The sequence below is a fragment of the Zootoca vivipara genome, chromosome 3 (genome assembly GCF_965207765.1).
Source record: "Zootoca vivipara chromosome 3, rZooViv2.hap1.1, whole genome shotgun sequence".
NCBI lineage: Eukaryota > Metazoa > Chordata > Lepidosauria > Squamata > Lacertidae > Zootoca > Zootoca vivipara.
In genome coordinates, this window is record NC_142586.1 from 112,897,088 (window position 1) to 112,916,888 (window position 19,801).

The window sequence follows — 19,801 nt, forward strand, 5'->3', positions numbered from 1 at the left end:
AGGAAACAGGAAGAGAAATACAGGCAATTTAATAAAAACACAGAAAACAATAAAATTACTGTCTTGAGCTGACTGGACCATGAACGTACAAGTTAGTTTGTGTTACTTCTTTTTTGTGCACCAGGAATTAATGGGGAGTACTGGACTTCCTGCAAACACATCCAATACTTGTAGGATGCCAAATCCTAGGGCAGACGTGTAAATGCTGTTTGCAGACCTATAAATATGTGAGCATGCAATCTTTTCGATGACACAGGAATCCGAGAGCACTCTTGGTCTCCCTTCTTTGGTTTCCAAATTGGCATCCCTAGTCAAACTTCAGCAATGCAGATCAGCATCTTTTACATCATTGCTCTTTCAGCGATGCTCTTAGCTTCTCCAGGTAAGACATAGATCAAAATCAGAATGTTCAGACATAATGTGGAAATTGGGATACATTAACCAGCATGGCTTTCTACTCCACTTCTGCTTTCCCTTCAAGGCTAATATGAAAGCCATATGCCTTGATCTATATTGCTCTCTCTCCTCTCTCTTTTCTAGACCTGTCTCTTTCCCTCCTCCTGCACCTACTCTCAACACTTCCCTCCTTCATTCTTGTTTCCCTTGATCTATTGATTATGCTGTCTCCCTTCTCAGACTCTGCCCCATCATCCAATCCTGTTCACACCATCTCTTTGCTATGCTGCATTTTCCAGATTTTTAAGGATGTATGTAAATGGGTTTTGAACATGACATAAGGATTTCTAATATAAAGGATTGTCTGATGTTGATAAATATTTGCCTTTTCCTGCCTTATGGAGTGCAATGTCTGATGTGTCCAAATAAAGTTCATTGGCGGAAAATGTTGAGCAAGCAAGGGGAATCAGCAAAAATGTTTGCCCTTGAACGTGATTCTGTGACCTGTGAGAGCCCTGAAATAACAGAGACAACACACCAGACGTTGGTTTAAAATCAGGCCAAATCTTACTGACTGCAGTAGGCAAGGCAGGGTTGACATGGCAGTAGGGCAAGGTTCAGTTCTTCATTCCACTCAGCACTTACTGATGGGGTACAAGCTGTTGGGAAGGACTAAACCCCTTCCCTGGAAGTCACCCAGCATTGAAACCTTGAATACTGCAAGCCAAGCATCCAAGCTAAGTAAGGATTTCAGACCAGAAAATCAGGAGAGTCAGAAAGGATAGAGGAGGAACTGGAGAAGCAATGAGAAGAGTGGGAGAAGGAAAGCTTTTTTCCATTCCTGAAGAAACTGTCCCAGGGATGAGGATGTGTCACTGCTGTAGCCAAGGAGGCAGGAGGCAGGAACTGAGGGCAGCACCCAGAGGCAAATCTGTTACCCCTTCCAGATTGCCATTTTTGGCAACTGCCTCTCCAGAGGTTTGGCCCTGTTCACTGGGGGAAACATATAATCCATTACACTCCAGTGTCATTCCCAAAATGGAAAGCTCAGTGCAGGCATAGTAACACCTACCTTACGAATGCTGAATATAAAACATCTGAAAATTCATAATGGCTATACATGTTGAACTCTGGTATTCTTATTAGACGGTTAAAGAGTAGTCCACTGCAGTTCAAAGAGGCAGTTGCAATGGCCCATGATAATGCGGTCAGGAATGTCAGAATGTGGAAATCCTTCATAAAATGTGTGGGGTATAAATAATAAATAATAATAATAATTATTATTATAAAATAAAATATCTCTATGTAGGATTCGTCCATGCAGGGGAACCTCGTAAATGCCAGGATATTGGTGGGACTTGCGGGTCTCAATGTGAGAGGATCGTGCGGAGTGCAACTTGTCCTGGAGAGACCATATGCTGTGTACCGTAAGTTTTCTTCCTAGTTCAAATTCATTGAACTCTAATGGAACTTGTTTCTTAAAATATTGATAAAATGAAATACAAAAGCTAATTAACCTCAGAATTTAAAACAAGCAGCTTTTTTTCTCTCTCTCTCCCCCCCCCCCCCGCTCTCATATTTAAATTTAGGCCCATTGATTAATTATCGATCTTTCTTGCGGTCCAAAGAACTGTAACATAGATTCAGAATAAAATGCAGATTCATACAGACAATCCCCCGGGAGAGGAAGAACGAGACAATATTTGTTTAGTCTTAAGTATGATGATTTTTGATATGTATGAATACCGAAAGAAACTGTGCAACAGCCACTGTGATATCATTGCACTTGTTGTCCAGAACACATTTAGTATAGTAGGCTTCAGTTTTACCCAGCTGATTTGCCAGTAGGAGTTTAACATTGATTAATTATCTGCTCCCAGTTAGAGGGCAGCATTTATTTCATTTCCTTCTTAAATTCCTTCTCTCCCCCCCCCCCCAATACAAAACTTTGTAAAGGTTAGAAGGGACTGCTCAACGAATGCTTTATATTATTTTTACACCCACTTTCATTAATACACATTTCTCTTCAACTTGACTTCCATTAAGATTTTTCTAATATGGTTGCAACAAAACTTAAAATACCACCCCATACTCCCCACTTCCCCAAGCAGTGAGAATCACTGATGTTTTGGGCCATTTTTAAAGCATTTCCTTTATTTACAAATAATGAAGTGCGAAACATCCAAAACCTTGTGCCCTTTAGATGTTTTGGACTACAAGTTCCCATAGCCCTGTTCATATTGATTGGGGCTCACAGGTATTGTAGTCCAAGACAACTTAGCTATGAGTCAATGTTCAGGCACTTCTAGAAAAAGAAAAAAGAAGAAAATGAGGTTTTTTATGATTACATGGACAACTTGGGTGAATGCAAAAAAGTTGAAAACTTAATTTATTGCTATTAATTATATTTCATAGCAACTAACATTAACCTATGTTTTTGGCAACACACAATGCACATACCCTCAAACATGTCTCTCATGGAAATGGAAATGTCCTATTCCATCATCATCATAATTTTATTATTTATACCCTGCCCATCTGACTGGGGTGCCCCAGCCACTCTGGGCAGCTTCCAACATATATAAAAATGTATTAAAACATAAAACATATTAAAACTACTCTATTCTGGGCTGCCTTCAGATGTCTTCTAAAGGATGTATCTCCTTTTATCTCCTTGACTCGTGGGTCACATAATCCCATAACCTTCAATGAAAAGAGGGACATCCTACCATGCACATCACATCTCCATTGAAAATAGGGGTGTCCTCAGAAAAAGTGGGACATTACGGGATCAAACCTGAAACTGGGACAGCTTCTGTGAATCTGGGACTGTCCCTGGAAAATAGGGACACATGGAAGGTCTGCAGTACATTGAGGCTATGTGTGGTGATATGTTTTTTGTCAAACCCAAGAGCCATTTTTCATTTTGAGCATCCACCCAAGGGCCCCATCCCATTGGTGGATGGAGTCAGAGACAAATGTGGGTGTGGCAATGAGAATAATTCTAACTTTTGTATGCATGCATACATCTCCCTATCTTCCTTCCAAGCAAGAGAAAGGGATTAGTTCAAGGACACATTCTTGGCCGGCAAAGCAGAGCCAGTATTCTGTGTGACTTTGAAATAGACTGTGTAGCTCGGGCTGCTGAGGGTCAGATGGAGAGGCCTGGAAGGCCACATTCAGACCCTGGCTTTGAGTTTCTCCCCACACCCTGATTCAGCCTACAGAAATGTTTGTGTTTGTGTGTCTGTGTACTCTCCCTGTTAACACATAAACCTGTGAATCACTACAGAAATCTCTTTCCTTTATTCAGACCTCCTGAAGATTAAAATGGAAAGAAACATCTGCTTCTTTCAGCAATGGCTATAACCCAAGCAACGAGATGGACGTGCTGCTAATTTGGCCTGCGGAAATACTTCCATGATGTGGGAATTTTGAGAAAATCTGTGTACTATTTTGAATAAATATTTGATATGTTGCTGGGAAATGTGTGTTTGTTTATGCCCTTCTGAGATGTGGATCCCCCTTGTGGACAAGTTGCAATGTTACCAAAATCTTTTTATTTCTAAAGTTCAGGTGGTCCATGCTTGTTCTTCTCTACATGTATACCGCAAATTATGCTCAGGTTAAATAACACTTTTCTGCCAAGACTCACCATTACTGCCTGTTTGGTTTAATGTCATTTGGCCTGCAACAATATCAATGTTAAGAGAAATGGACCAAACAGGAAAGGAGGAGGAGTAGCGTTATATGTCAGGGATTTGTATACCTGCGAAGAGATCCAGGATTTAAAACTTCAAAGCCAAATTGAGAGTATCTGGGTCAAAATTAAGGGAGAGAAAAATAACAGTGATCTCATTGTGGGAGTTTACTATAGATCCCCAAGCCAAACTGAGGACACAGATAATGCCTTCCTGGAACAGATGACCAAGCATTCAAAAGGAAGTGAGACAGTACCGTAGTATTGGGGGATTTCAACTATCCTGATATTTGTTGGATGTCAAACTCAGCCAAGAGCATAAGGTCGAACAGATTCCTCACTGGCCTTGCAGACAATTTCATTGTCCAGAAAGTGGGAGAAGCAACAAGAGGATCAGCTATTTTTGATCTGGTCCTAACCAATAGTGATGACCTGGTTGGTGGGGTAGAAGTGGCAGGATCATTAGGTGGGAGTGATCATGTTCTTCTGGAGTTTATTGTTCAGCGGAAAGGAGCAACCAAGCATACTAAGACTCAAATTCTAGACTTTAAGAAAGCCGACTTCAGAAAACTTAGGGAAACCCTGGGTGAGATCCCATGGACAGAAATGCTAAAAGGGAAGGGAGTTCATGAATGTTGGGAGTTTGTTAAAAGGGAGGTATTAAAAGCACAACTTCAGGCAATACCAATGAGACGGAAACATGGAAGGTGCCTAAAGAAGCCAGCGTGACTATCTAAAGAACTTTTAACTGAGTTAAGGTTGAAAAGGGATATGTACAAAAAATGGAAAAGGGGGGAAATCACCAGAAAGGAATTCAAACATATAGCCAGCACGTGTAGAGACAAAGTCAGAAAAGCTAAAGCACTCAGGCTTGAACTCAGGCTTGCTAGAGAGGTTAAAAGAATGAACTCAGGCTTGCTAGAGAGGTTAAAAGCAACAAAAGGGGTTTTTATGGGTATGTCTGTAGCAAAAGGAAAAACAAGGAAACAGTGGGGTCACTTAGAGGAGAAGATGGTGAAATGCGAACAGGGGACAGAGAAAGGGCAGAACTCCTCAATGCCTTCTTTGCCTCAGTCTTCTCCAAAAAAGAAAACAATGCCCGACCTGAAGAATATGGAGCAGATGATTCAGCAGGGGAAACACAGCCCAGAATAAGTAAGGATGTAGTACAAGAATACTTGGCTAGTTTAGATGTATTCAAGTCTCCAGGGCCAGATGAACTACATCCAAGAGTATTAAAAGAACTGGCAGAGGTGATTTCAGAACCACTGGCAATAATCTTTGAAAATTCCTGGAGAACAGGCGAAGTTCCAGCAGACTGTAGGAGGGCAAATGTTGTCCCCATTTTCAAAAAGGGGAAAAGAGAGGACATAAACAATTACCGCCCAGTCAGCCTGACATCAATACCAGGAAATATTATAGAGCAGATCATTAAGCAAATGGTCTGTGAGCACCTAGAAAGGAACGCTGTGATCACTAAAAGTCAGCATGGGTTTCTGAAAAATGAGTCATGTCAGACTAATCTGATCTCATTTTTTGACAGAATTACAAGCCTGGTAGATGAAGGGAACACTGTGGATGTAGCCTATCTTGATTTCAGCAAGGCCTTTGACAAGGTGCCCCATGATATTCTTGTAAAGAAGCTAGTAAAATGCAGGCTAGACAATGCTACCATTCAATGGATTTGTAACTGGCTGACTGACCGAACCCAAAGGGTGCTCATCAATGGCTCCTCCTCATCCTGGAGAGTAGTGACTAGTGGGGTGCCACTGGGTTCTGTCTTGGGCCCAATCTTATTCAACATCTTTATCAATGACTTAGATGATGGGCTTGAGGGCATCCTGATCAAGTTTGCAGATGACACCAAATTGGGAGGGATGGCTAATACCCCAGAGCACAGGATCACACTTCAAAATGACCGTAACAGATTAGACAACTGGTCCAAAGCAAACAAGATGAAGTTTAACAAGGAGAAATGTAAAGTACTACACTTGGGCAAAAAAAGAGAGAAAGGCACAAATACACCTGGCTTGAGAGCAGTACATGTGAAAAGGATCTAGGAGTCTTGGTAGACCACAAACTTGATATGAGGAGTGTAATGCAGCAGCTAAAAAAGCCAATGCAATTCTGGGCTGCATCAATAGGAGTATAGTATCTAGATCAATGGAAGTAATGTTGCCTTATTGGCTTAAGCTAGGTTCCTTGCGTCGCGCCTGGCAGGGAGAAAGACAGTCAATAATGACAATGAGGGTTGAGTTGAGAGAAAGAGTTTAATTCTCTATATAGAGAGGCACTTGGTGATGCTTCACGACAAGAGCCAAGAAAGACAGTTTGCATAGATTCTTATACACTTCTTGGGCTCCTCCCCCCTCCTCAGAAATCCACTCTGTAAGTGTGCGCACGTAAGAGCGTCATAGGTTACAAATACACATACAGGAAGATCTGTGTCCTGTATGTCCTGATCCTTGCAGTGATCAAGGAGCCCAAGATATGATAGCCATGTTTAAATATATAAAATGATGGCATATAGAGGAGGGAGAAAGGTTGTTTTCTGCTGCTCCAGAGAACCAGACACGGAGCAATGGATTCAAACTACAAGGAAGAAGATTCCACCTAAATATTAGGAAGAACTTCCTGACAGTAAGAGCTGTTCGGCAGTGGAATTTGCTACCAAGGAGTGTGGTGGAGTCTCCTTCATTGGAGGTCTTTAAGCAGAGGCTTGACAGGCATATGTCAAGAATGTTTTGATGGTGTTTCTTGCTTAGCAGGGGGTTGGACTGGATGGCCCCTGTGGTCTCCCCTGGGGCAATGCAGGAACCTCAACTAGACCATCCCTGACCGATGGCCATACTTCTTCTGTTCTGAGATTTACTCTTTCTAACCTTATTTCCAGACCAGTGAACCCTGAGTACAGTCTTGGAGCAATACAATGTTAATGTACCGTATTGTACTTCCTCTTTTGGGCACACCATGTATTTTAAATGAATAATGCAATAAGCATTTCTGCCAAAATGCATGTTGCATCATAAATATAATGTGTATGTATGAAACCTACGCACGAAAACCCTATAAATGGAAGAAACTTCAGCTTTTCAGATGACACTGGAACTTGATTGTACACTGAAGTGTTGACCATGCAAAACTGCTCTCTTTTCATAGTTGCCCTTTCACTGATGCTCCTGGTATCTTCAGGTAAGTCATACATCGGAATTACAATTAGACATAAGTTATGGAGCTAAAGAATAAGAGGACTGGTGGGATAAAGGGAAACACAGGGACCAATTAAATCCAGCACCTTGTTCTTCACTGTGCTCAATTAGAAACCAGGAAGCAGGTCATTAAACTTTGCAAAAAAGTGTTCAGTTGCAGGGGGATTTTTTGGAAAGGGGGAATAAAATAAACAATGAGTTCTTTAGGGCCGTTTGTGTTCATTCCATATGGTCTCAATTTGCCTAAGAATTGTATTTTTAACTGCTATTGATTTTCTTTTCTTTTTCTTGATAATATTTTTTATTAGTTTTCAATTACAATCCAATAATAGCCTCATTATAACAATACCAATTTATAATACAATTACTAATACCAATCGTTCAAATACTGAATTATATAATTTTGATAAGGTGGCCCCCCGCATGCTAGAATTGATTGTTTGATGATTTTATTTATTTCTGCATTCCAAAATCTTATTAATTTAAATTACATTCTGGTCATATTTACAATCCCTTATACAACAACTGCAATATTAATAACTTCTATTTGTATTGACACATTAAACGATTTACAGAACTATAAGTAAGGCACTCAAACTATATGCTTGTTCTTCCTATGTGTGGTGTTTCTTCCTGTCCTTGTAAAATGTTATGTCTATTTCCCCCCGGTTGCTGCTGTTATCTGTCATGCCTTGGGCAGAGCTGATATCCCTTTGTTGTTCCAGAAATTTCTCCCTCACTCTGTCCTGTGTTTCGTTGTTTTGCAACTTTAAACCTGGTGTTCACCTCTATGGATGTGGGTGATCTGACTCTAATTAAAATTGAAACAAAAGAAGTGCCAATGAGAGATCACTTCCTGATGCAACTGGACTTCTCCACGACCCTTCCCCTCTGCAGGGAGTTGGGACCAATTCGGATGGTCTGCCCCCACCACTTAATGGATCCAAATGGTTTCCAGAGAATGGTAGGGGATGCTTTATCCCATGTTGATGGCCTTTCAGCAGATTCCCTGGTGGCCCACTGGAATGCGGAGTTAACCAGGGCTATTGACTGTCTGGCTCCGAAGCACTCTCTCCGATTGCATGAAGCCTGCATAGCCCTGTGGTTTTCCCCAGAGATGAGGGTGATGAAACAATCACTGAGATGGCTAGAGCACCGTGGTGGAAAACCCATTTTGAATCAGACCGGACATGGGTTAGAGCTCAACATCGAGCTTACCAAGTGGCGAAGGCGACAGCGAAGAGGACTTTCTTCACCACCTCTATTCCATCTGCAGAAAATAGCAGCAGGAGACTCTTTCAGGTGGTTCACAATTTAACGAGACCACCTTTGCGATCGGGGCCTGGTAAAGACCCCAAGATCTCCTGCAATGATTTTGCAAAACTTTTTGCAGATAAAGTCACTCAGATTCTGAAAGAGGTAGACTCCACTGTGGAAGCAGGGCTGGGGCGGGAGAGTGCTAGAGTCCTGTCTGGTCGAGTTGCATGGAATCAATTCCAATCTGCTACCTCCGAGGATGTGGACAGGCTGCGTGGACAAGTGAAACCAACCACGTGTCTCCTTGATCCTTGTCCAAACTGGCTAATAAAAGCGAGCTGGGAAGGGCTGGGTGATGGGTTCTGCGGGGTGGTGAATGCTTCCTTCTGTGAGGGAGCCTTCCCAGACCCACTGAAAGAGGCCGTTATGAAACCGCTTCTTAAAAAAAAAAATCTTTAGACCCGGCCAATATGGCCAACTATCACCCAGTCTCAGATCTTCCATTCTTGGGCAAGGTGATTGAGCGGGTGGTTGCTGAATAACTCCAAGCATGCCTGGAGGATGCAGACCATTTGGATCCTTTCCGAACAGGATTCAGGCCTCATCATGGGACTGAAACTGCTTTGATCGCGCTGGTTGGTGATCTCGGGTGGGCTAGGGACAAAGGTGAAAGCTATTTCCTAGTTCTGCTGGATCTATCAGCAGCATTTGATACCATCGACCATAACATCCTTCTGAACCCTCTAGACTCTAGAGGAGCTGGAGCTGGAGGAACTGTTATAGTGTTTCCGCTCCTTCTTCCTGGGTCGTGTCCAGAAAGTGGTGATGGGGGATGAGTGTTCTATTATCAACAATAGCTGCAAAAGTCACTCTGTCCCAATAAATAACCTCTTTTCACCATTTTTCTCTCAGCCTGGGAAGAAGAGTAGTCTGTCAAACTGCAGATGACTCAGTAATGAACACTTAACAGTTTTTTATGACAAGTTCACAGACTCCTTTCATCCTTCCATCGAATAATAATAATAATTATTATTATTATTATTTATACCCCGCCCATCTGGCCAGGTCTCCCCAGCCACTCTGGGCGGCTTCCAACAGAAAAATAAAACACAATAATCTATTAAACATTAAAAGCCTCCCTGAACAGGGCTGCCTTCAGATGTCTCCTAAAAGTCTGGTAGTTGTTTTCCTTTTTGACATCTGTTGGGAGGGCATTCCACAGGGCAGGCGCCACCACCGAGAAGGCCCTCTGCCTAGTTCCCTGCAACTTGGCTTCTCGCAACGAGGGAACTGCCAGAAGGCCCTCGGTGCTGGACCTCAGTGTCCGGGCAGAATGATGGAGGTGGAGGCGCTCCTTCAGGTATACGGGACCGAGGCCATTTAGGGCTTTAAAGGTAAGCACCAACACTTTGAACTGTGCTCGGAAACGTACTGGGAGCCAATGTAGATCTTTCAAGACCGGTGTTATGTGGTCTCGGCGGCTGCTCCCAGTCACCAGTCTAGCTGCCGCATTCTGGATTATTTGTAGTTTCCGAGTCACCTTCAAAGGTAGCCCCACGTAGAGTGCATTGCAGTAGTCCAAGCGGGAGATAACTAGAGCATGCACCACTCTGGCTAGACAGTCTGCAGGTAGGTAGGGTCTCAGCCTGCGTACCAGACGGAGCTGATAGACAGCTGCCCTGGACACAGAATTGATCTGCGCCTCCATGGACAGCTGTGAGTCCAAAATGACTCCCAGGCTGCGCACCTGGTCTTTCAGGGGAACAGTTACCCCGTTCAGAACCAGGGAATCCTCCACACCTGCCCGCCTCCTGTCCCCCACGAACAGTACTTCTGTCTTGTCAGGATTCAACCTCAATCTGTTAGCCACCATCCATCCTCCAACCGCCTCCAGGCACTCACACAGGACCTTCACTGCCCTCACTGGTTCTGATTTGAAAGAGAGGTAGAGCTGGGTATCATCCGCATACTGATGAACACCCAGCCCAAACCCCCTGATGATCTCTCCCAGCGGCTGCATGTAGATGTTAAAAAGCATGGGGGAGAGGACAGAACCCTGAGGCACCCCACAAGTGAGAGCCCAGGGGTCTGAACACTCATCCCCCACCACCACTTTCTGAACATGGCCCAGGAGGAAGGAGCAGAACCACTGTATAACAGTGCCCCCAGCTCCCAACCCCCCCCCCCCAAGACGGTCCAGAAGGATGTTATGGTTGATGGTGTCAAAAGCCGCTGAGAGATCCAGCAGGACTAGGAAGCAGCTCTCACCTTTTTCTCTAGCCCGCCGGAGATCAGAACTGAAGATAAATGAGCAATTATACTTCTAATTACAGTGGTACCTCTACTTACGAATTTAATGCGTTCCGAACACGCATTTGTTAGTCGAAAAAAAATGTAAGTCAAATCCCATAGATTGGGAGAAAAAAAATCGTAAGTAGAAGCAACCCTATCTAAAAATTCGTAAGTAGAAAAAAATCCTATCTAAACCGCATCCAAGATGGCGGACGGAGCTCCATTCGTAAGTAGAAACATACGTAAGTAGAGTTATTCGTAAGTAGAGGTACCACTGTAAATTAAATTCCAAGTATTTTTAGCGTTATTCAGTTCACTCTGTAAATAATAAAGGATGGGGAAGAGTCAGCTGTAAGTTTCCACCGTAAATCTTTTGCAAAATAGAGCTTCCCTCCCTTTCCCCCCCTTTTTTATGCACGCAGTTCCGTTGAAAGTTATATTCCATATCTATAATCCAATTTATTCCCTCCTCCCTTGTTCAAGTATAATTTAAACTAACATTGAAAGGAGGGTTGCCGAATCATAAATGTAGAGAAGAAAACTTTATATAAAGAAACTGTAGGGCCCCCTCACCCCACACTGTCTTTTTGCATTGAATGAAGTTTTCTCTCAAGTTCAAACCTTAAAGTCCTTGCAGTTGGTTCTGTTCCGTAGTTTGTGATCTTATCTCTTCTAGCATGCACCTGTACTTTAGTCCAAATTAAGCTCTAATTAACAGGAGAGCCTCTGCTTCTTAATGGTGGCCTAAGAGGGTTTTCGGCAGCTGAAGTGCTTATGTACTTAGTGCCTCCCTGCCTCCCACATTCCATGCTGGAGCGAGAGCCAGATACCGAGACGAACTATGAGTGAAGCCCCTCTGTCCCTGGGAGGAATTTGCAAAAATAATTACCCACAATCATCCTTGTTTTTCCTTCGCCAATGATCTCCCACTGTCATGGGAGCTGCCTCCATTAAAGCAGACTGGAACTGGAAGCCCCTGTTATTGATTTTCTTGATCTGCTATTGATTTCTGGATTCCCCCACCCCCCACCCCCAACCTGGCACTCTGTAAAGCAAGGCATAGCGTTCATTCTTTCAAAATGTTTTAGAAATGCTTATCTCACACTAGTTGCTCAACACTACCCAAGAACAAGTCACAGGGTGGCCCCCTCTCAAATCCATGGAAAGTGCATATGCGCGCACACACACACACACACACACACACACACACACAATTATTTATACCTCACTTCTTTCCCTGATGGGACTCAATGCAGCTTACAGATAAAATCAAGAATCGCTAACGCCATAGAAAAATTAATCATTGAAATATAATTGAACATTGGCAGAACTAAAACTATATAAATATATGAAATCTGTTTAAAATATACCAATATTTTGCCCCTATTGCATTTTTTCTTCACTTACTACTAAAAAATAAATTCTCAGAGCTGCTTACAATTATAAAAGCATACATAATGCAGTAGCTTTAAATACATCAAAAAGATTAAGGAACATGGTTATACTGAAGGTGCTCGTTTTGCAATGACAAATAGGACAAATGGTACCCCTCTTTTGCATCTCAGATATAAAATCATCCAGGTTTGGATATGTTTTATTATGATTATTTTCTATTATTGTGGTTGAAAAACACACTGTGCTCCATTTTAAAGGGTAGGTATGTGTCAGGCTTGAGGAATCCTCTCCTGATGGCACCAAGAAGCAGGGAGGAAACAAGAAAGTTCTTACTTATGATTTATTCCAGTCATCATGGTGAAAGACAAAGAGTCCCGCCATTCCTCAATGTTAGTATTGTTTGCACTGAGCTTCCCCACCTTCCCTTCTAACAACAACACTTTGTTCTATAGCAGACATAGCCAAACTCCGTCCTCCAGATGTTTTGGGACTGCAATTCCCACCATCTCTGACCACTGGTCCTGTTAGTTAGGGATGATGGGAGTTGTAGTCCCAAAACATCTGGAGGGCCGTGTTTGCCCATGCCTGTTCTACGGTGCCCACCCGTGGCCAACTGCCTCTGTACCCTTTGTTCTTGCACCTTTAACGAATGCTGTGTTTTGGGAGAAGGGGGGGGGCGATTATGCTGTCCAGTGATGTGTCAGCAAACTGCTCTGCCTCCCCTCCTCCACTTCATAACTCGAGAGGTCCGGAGGGTGGCAACACAAGAACGGGCCTTTTCTGCAGTGGCTCCCCATCTGTGGAATGCTCTCCCCAGGGAAGTTCACCTGGTGCCTTCATTATATACCCTTAGGTGCCAGGCAAAAACATTCAATTTTAACCAGGCCTTTGGTTGACCTGATGGACATCCCATACCCTTTTAAAATGCGGCTCTTGGGGGGGAGTATTATTGGGTTATTGCTTTTATTTTTATTTTATATACTGTGATCTTTTTATGTGAACCGCCCTGAGACTTCTGGGTATAGGGTTGTATATAAAGTCAATAAATAATAATAATAACTCTGCTGCTCGCCTGTCTCTGAGCTGTTACCTTCCTCAAAACTCTGCTGTAATTTGGGACTGCCTTCCTCCTCTCTGGAAACTACAGGAGAAGATTGGGAAGCAACTTCCACCACCCCTCCTCCTCTTCAGTCCAGTCCTTGGCAGTATGTGACCCAGCCAGGCACTAATACAAGAGGATTCAAGATATGGCAAGATATTTCCCGAAGGCAGTCTCTCTCTGGTCTTCTTTGGTCAATGAAAAAGAGAGGGTCCAGTTTGTTGTAATGTTCCATTCCACCTTAAGAGAGAAAGAGGGTCATGTGACTGTGTGTCAGTTGGTTTCGGTTATTCCTGTCAGAAGTGAAGTCTATGTGTGCCTCTGATAACCTCTATGAAGAAGTCAGTTCTTTTGCTGTTTGTAAAATAAATGTTTTGTTTTAACCGTTCATGCCAGCCTCTGTAGTGCCACTTCAGCTGCTAGCTACTCCAGGGTGGTGAGAGAGCTAACTGTGGGGAAGTCAGTTGCTCTAGTCTCTCTAAAATATCAATAACAAGGTTATGGGGCCCAGATCCACGGCGCTTACACAGAGGTATGTGGAGGAGTGAAGAAAGCATAACTGAGGCAAAATATAGGCCGGAGTGAAGCAGGCTGCATTGATTTTTGAACCTGAAAAAATCAGCTGTAAAGAACTGAATTCCACACTGAAGTAAAAGAGCAGGAATGGATCATTCTGAGACTACAATGGGGGGAAGCCCTTGTCTACGTTTGAATGAACAAAATTACCAAACATGGTCAGTCTGTTGTGAGGCACAATTAAGATGTGCAGTGGTGTGGCACGTAGTGAAAGACGCCTCACCTAATCCTATAACGGCTGCATGGACTGCTGCCAACTCCAAGGCCATGGGAATTATAGTTTTATTAGTGTCTCTGGAGGAACTAATAACACTTAATGGCAAAGTCACTGCTCGTGAAATGTGGAATGTGTTAAAAGATGCACATTTGCGACAAGAAGCTGGTTCTGTGCTTCTATACTTCAGAAAGTTGCACACTAAAAAGCTAGAGCCTGGAGGAAATTTAAGAGACCACGTCTTAGAATTATTAAGATTGAGAAAAGAATTGCTATACCAAGGTTTCAATGTGCCTGAAAATTTATTTTCTGTGTTACTTTTGGATTCTTTGGATGAAAGTTACAGTGCTATAGCCAGCTATAGCACTCTTCCAGCACAAGAGTTAATTGCTTCCAAAGTAACGGCAGTTCTGCAAAATGAGTATGATCGGAGGAACGCTACAACTCCTGATTGCCTACTTCAGGGGGAGCAGGCAGTCACGTCGTGTGGAACAGCATTGCAGCCACTGGGGGGAGCTAAAGCGTTATCAGCTGTAAAATGTTGGAACTGCAGAAACCATGATCATATTCAATGGAAAAGCAAAAGTCTGCAGATGGCAAGAAAAAGGGGGGGACAAAAGTCAAAGAATGTGCAAAACAAGGCTTTTGTTACACAAGTGACTTCTGCAAAGACCAAAGGCAGATTGGTTGTGGATTCTGCAGCCACACGCCACATTTGCAAAGACAAGCATTTGTTTACTTCCTTCAAGCCATAGGAGGGGCAAATTCATCAGGCTGATGGGACTTCTACCCAGATAGCTGGAGAAGGAATGATTGAGCTTAAGAGCTTGAATTCTACTATCAACAAAGTTCTATTTGTTCCAGAGTCAGCTGAGAACCTGTTGAGTGTTCCCCAGCTCACAGAGAAGAACTTTAACGTTTTCTTTTCAAAGGGCATCTGCATCATCAGCAAGAACGATGAGGAACTCTTACATGGAAGAGGAAAAGGAAAGGAAGAGAAGGGGGATTGGGGAATGGGAGGGTTGGGGGAGGGGAGGGGAGGGGGATATAGGGTAGTTATAAGTTTGATGTATTTTAGAAGTTGATTCTGTATTTCGGTTGGAAAGTTTTTGTATTTTGTATTTTGTATTCATATGTATTGGAAAAATAAAATTTTTAAATGCAAAAATAAAAAAATAAAAAAATAAAATCCTGCTAAAGTTTTGACCTGCGTGCAGTGGTCTCGTAAATAAATTATAAACTTTTCCCATTCTTTTCTAAAGTTCTTGTCTTCTTGATTTCTGAGCTTCCTAGTTAGTTTTGCCATTTTGGCATAGTCCATCATCTTGGTTTGCCATTCTTCTCTGGTCGGGGTTGATTCTTCCTTCCATCTCTGGGCTAACAGTATCCATGTGGCTGTTGTCGCATACATAAACAATATTTTATGGTCCTTTGGGAGCTCGGTACCTGTAATTCCTAATAAGAAAGCTTCTTGTTTTTTAACAAAAGTTATTTTAAACATTTTTTCCCATTCCATTATATATCATCTCCCAGAAATTTTAAACTACAGTGGTACCTCAGATTAAGAACTTAATTCGTTCTGGAGGTTCGTTCTTAACCTGAAATTGTTCTTAAGCTGAGGTACCACTTTAGCTAATGGGGCCTCCCGCTGCCACCGCCGTGCAATTTCTGTTCTCATCCTGAAGCTAAGTTCTTAACTCAAGGTACTATTTATGGGTTAGCAGAGTCTGTAACCTGAAGCGTCTGTAACCCGAGGTACCACTGTACTTTACACGTCCACCACATATGAAAAAGGTACTTCCTTTTTCTTTACATTTCCAGCAATAATTTGTACTCATTCTATACATTTTTGCTAGTTTAAAATTTCATTGTACACAGGTTGTACATTGGCAATAAAAGTAATATATTATCTGTACAGTGGTACCTCGGTATGCGAACGCAACCCATTCCACGGAGGCATTCGCTCGCCGAAGGCACACTTCTGCACGTGCGCGAAGCACTGATAGAGTGCTTCTGCGCACGCACGCACGCGCTGCACAGATCACGTCTGCGCATCTGACGCTGCAGAACCCGGATGTAAACACTTCCAGGTGTTCATAAACGGAGGTTTCGTAAACCGAGGGAGGCGTAAACCGAGGTTCCACTGTAATAAGTTGCTGCCATGTTCTCCTGGGCGCTTCCTTCGTAATCATTAGTTCTTCACTGTTCTGTTTTTGGTGTTTGGCACAAGTGCTACAGTTTCTGACTCACTCCTCTATCTAAACTGGGCCTTCTATTAAACCAACATGTTTGTTTGTGAACAGGGTGTGTGATTTTCTGAATGAAATGCTACATGGATATAAGTCAGACAATTAAGCACAAGGCATGGACAATTGAGCTAAATCAGTCCTTTTATTTAACTGACAAGTGTTTGTAAAATGTGATTTTAGTGGAAATGAAATAACCCCAGTGGAATACATTTCAAAGATTTCATTTACCACTGCCTCTCAGTCACAGCCCTCCCACCCCAGACTGTCTGTAGGCCAAGAATTGGCTTTTACAATTACTATTGCCCCAGAAAGGTATACAATCCATTTTTATGCAGCATTTTTGGTGTCCCATGTTGCGCTCCTAATGCCTTACTCAGAATGGAATCTGCAGGAGAGATTCTACATAATTAGCTATTTATTTACATAATTAGCTACTCCTTATAATTAAGAAAAATTTGCAACAATAATTCAAAACACACAAAAATTTAAAACAACAGTTAATTATATCTAGTTAAAACTCACATCAAACCCATCAGTTGAAACTCACATCTTATATTGGCTCATGTTAAATCTTAACCCCTATGGTTTAGTTCCATTTACTATAATTTTGCCTCAGTTTGGGAGAGGCTATCACACCATGGGTTCACCTCTCAGTACTACTACATTTGAGGCCCCTAAGAGCTGGGACGTAGACCTCCAAGACTACAAAGTTCAGACCTTGAGATATCTAGTAGTGGAGGCACCAGCATCTCTAGAGGATTGGGGGAGCTGACGCAGCGTTGCCTGACATCCTGATGTTGCATGCACAACATCACAAGCAGAGGTGGAGCAAGGTGGGTGTGGTCCACCCCGGGTGTCATCCCTGGGGTGTGGGTGTGTGACATTGCTGCCCTGTCCTCCAGGAAGCTCACTGTGGGCAATTTTCCCCTGGGAGGAGCAGCAAGACAAGAGGATGTGTGAATAAGCTCTAGGTTAAAGTAAAGGACCATGGATGGTTAAGTCCAGTTGAAGTCAAGTATGGGGTGTGGTGCTCATCTCCACCTTCAGGCCAAGGGAGCCAGTGTTTGTCCATAGACAGCTTCTCCAGGTCGTGTGGCTTGCATGACTAAACCGCTTCTGGCACAACAAGACATCATGACAAGTGCCAGAGTGCACGGAAATGCCGTTTACCTTCCCACTATTTATCTACATGCACTGGTGTGCTATCAAACAGCTAGCTTGGCAGGAGCTAGGACAAAGCAACTGCACCAGGTAGAGAAGAACACTAATTAAACTGATAGGATATGTATAAATGGTGGCACTCAAACATAGCAGTCGGGTATTCAAAAGCACTATAAAAATGCAAAGTCCTGTGATTATTAGAGAGTATCCAAAAGACCATTCAGTTGAAATGATGGCACTCTAGAAGAAAGGGAAAGATTAGCCATGATGGTTGGTGTTAGATGTGTCAGAATTTAAGATATGGCTTTTGTAAGTAATCCCATTTTCCTCTTCCAGATGGTGGCCTAAAGGTTGATTCTCCGGAAAAGTGTGCTGAGCACTTGGGAACATGTAGAAAAGACCAATGTAATGTTAAGAACCCAGAACTCGGAAAGTGTAGAACAGGAATCAATTGCTGCAAAATATCGTAAGTTACCTTATTTGACAAATAAAAGGTACCCCAAAATGGAACTCCAAAATTCCACCATCATCTATTTTAGATTACTACTGGGTTTCTTTTTAACATTCTTTCATAAGCACTACCAATCTACATGATTATCCTATGCCTATTGATGGAGCGAGGGGACGAATATGGTTGGAAACAGCACAAAATGAAGTGCATTGAATTGCAGTGATGATAAAACAGTATTCACTCAATATTTACTAATTTTCTCAACAGCCGAGATGAAAAAAATCGGAAAACAGAACGTAGAGGGATTGAGTTTTCCCCCAAGGAAGAAGACAAGAAGGAGGGCTTCACGTTGAACATACAAGCTCAAGGAACTGAAGTTTCCATGAATAGGTTGGTCACCGACATCAAGGCTATCCTTACCGAGGAAAAGGAAATCACAGAATATTCCCTGAATGCCAGAGGCCAAGGAATCCCTGGGGAACACAACTCAGCAGAACCGCAGATCCGATATACTCTGGACATAAAAGGGCAAGGGACTGAATCAGCTCTTAAGAGATTACTTGAAAAGACCAGGGTTTTTTTCAGAATCCAAAAGGAATTCCGTAACATTTCAATGAACATAAAGGGCCCAAGAATTAGTCCTTCCATCCAGAGTTTAATACAAGAGATCAATGTTTCCCTGCAAGGAGAACGTGGAGGGACTGAATTTCCCCCCCAGGAAGAAGAAAAGAAGGACGGCTTCACATTGAACATACAAGCTCAAGGAACTGACATTTCCATGAAGAGGTTGCTCACTGACATCAAGGCTTTCCTTACCGAGGACAGTGATATCACAGAATATTCCCTGAATGCCAGAGGCCAAGGAATCCCTGGGGAACACAACTCAGCAGAACCGCAGATCCGATATACTCTGGACATAAAAGGGCAAGGGACTGAATCAGCTCTTAAGAGATTACTTGAAAAGACCAGGTTTCTTTTCAGAACCCAAAAGGAATTCAGTAATATTTCAATGAACATAAAGGGCCCAAGAATTAGTCCTTCCATCCAGAGTTTAATACAAGAGATCAACGTTTCCCTGCAAGGAGAACGTGGAGGGACTGAGTTTCCCCCCAAGGAAGAAGACAAGAAGGACGGCTTCACATTGAACATACAAGCTCAAGGAACTGACGTTTCCATGAAGAGGCTGGTCAACGAAATCAAGGCTTTCCTTACCGAGGACAGTGAAATCACAGAATATTCCCTGAATGCCAGAGTCCAAGGAATCCCTGGGGAACACAACTCAGCAGAACCGCAGATCCGATATACTCTGGACATAAAAGGGCAAGGGACTGAATCAGCTCTTAAGAGATTACTTGAAAAGACCAGGTTTCTTTTCAGAAACCAAAAGGAATTCCATAATATTTCAATGAACATAAAGGGCCCAAGAATTGGTCCTTCCATCCAGAGTTTAATACAAGAGATCAACGTTTCCCTGCAAGGAGAACGTGGAGGGACTGAGTTCCCCCCCAAGGAAGAAGACAAGAAGGACGGCTTCACATTGAACATACAAGCTCAAGGAACTGACGTTTCCATGAAGAGGCTGGTCAACGACATCAAGGCTTTCCTTACCGAGGACAGTGAAATCACAGAATATTCCCTGAATGCCAGAGTCCAAGGAATCCCTGGGGAAGACAACTCAGCAGAACCGCAGATCCGATATACTCTGGACATAAAAGGGCAAGCGACTGAATCAGCTCTGAAGAGATTACTTGAAAAGACCAGGTTTCTTTTCAGAACCCAAAAGGAATTCCGTAACATTTCAA

General features: G+C 42.8%; 1 long non-coding RNA gene across 1 annotated transcript; it reads left to right on the forward strand.

Annotated features, from left to right (window-relative positions):
• Positions 1–212: 212 nt before the first annotated feature.
• Positions 213–3,883, forward strand: LOC148686428 (uncharacterized). The gene is made up of 3 exons (XR_015949405.1): positions 213–382; positions 1,706–1,823; positions 3,710–3,883. It is a non-coding gene; the product is annotated as an uncharacterized LOC148686428 (long non-coding RNA).
• The last annotated feature ends 15,918 nt before the right edge of the window (positions 3,884–19,801 follow it).